This window comes from Sminthopsis crassicaudata, chromosome 3, assembly GCF_048593235.1.
Source record: "Sminthopsis crassicaudata isolate SCR6 chromosome 3, ASM4859323v1, whole genome shotgun sequence".
Taxonomy (NCBI): Eukaryota; Metazoa; Chordata; class Mammalia; order Dasyuromorphia; family Dasyuridae; genus Sminthopsis; species Sminthopsis crassicaudata.
Window position 1 is genome coordinate 652,850,669 of NC_133619.1, and position 1,075 is coordinate 652,851,743.

The window sequence follows — 1,075 nt, forward strand, 5'->3', positions numbered from 1 at the left end:
TGGGAAAGGTACTGTGTACCTAGTTAGAGCAAATTTCAAAGCTGTGGGATGATCAGTTGTGAAACACTTTGCTGTTCTCAGCAACAAAGTTATCCCAGACCGGTCTGAAGGACTGAAGACAAATGCTCTCTGTCCTAAGAGAAACTCCGATTGGGTCTGAACGCAGACTGAAGACTTTTTCTTAAACTTCCTTTTTCCCTTGAGTGGAGGGGGGGGCACACGACATTTATACCATCTTTGGCAGCATCAATATTACCGAAATGTGTTGCATCAATTCCCAGCAGCCTTCTGAAAAGAGGGCGGAGATGGGGAGAATGGGAGAGAATCTGGAACTCAAAATTTTAAAAATACATGTAAACCATTGTTTTACACATATCTAATAAGAATATTGCCCGCCCCTCCCCCACAAGGCAAACATTTGTGGAGTTTCTCTCCCTCCCTTCCTCTCCTTCCCTCCCCCAACCGTGAGAAGACAAGAAATTCTACACATAACACACATGTCCATTCATGTATGTCCATACATCTACAGTCCTACAAACATATTCCTATCGCAGGGACTTGGCTTGGATGATCCTTAAAATGGAGCCTTAATGGTCCCCCTGCCCTGGATCGCTCCAACTGGGAGGGGACAAAGGACTGGCCCATCCTTTCAGAATGAATCCATCCTGCTGCCCCCCTGCAGGTGGTATGACCCTTCTCTGAAGATGTGGATTCCCTGACATCACAGGTGCCTCATGGGAGTATCTATAAGGAGCTGGTGAGCCACTGAGGCTCACTCATTCTTGCTGGAGCTCTCCTGGTGGCGGCAGCAGCAGGAGCAGTAGAGGCAGCAGCAGCAGCAGCAGCAAGAGCAGCAGCAGCAAGAGCAGCAGCAGCAAGAGCAGCAGCAGCAGCAGCGATTAGGAGATGAAGGCCAGACAGTCTCACTTAAAGATGTCTCCGGGGGGCACCCGCAAGGGCCCCGAAAAAAGGGACGGCGAAAACAGCGTCCAGAAGCAGGCAGAGGGCGGGAGCCGTGGCCAAGGCCAGGCGAGACAGGCAGCCAGGGCTGGGACAGTCCGGGAGTCAGAGCAGT

The 1,075-nt window shown here is 51.2% G+C and overlaps 1 pseudogene; it reads left to right on the plus strand.

Moving 5' to 3' along the window:
* The first annotated feature begins 933 nt into the window (after positions 1 to 933).
* Positions 934 to 1,075, plus strand: part of LOC141562662 (transcription elongation factor SPT5 pseudogene) — a 2,781-nt pseudogene continuing 2,639 nt past the window's right edge.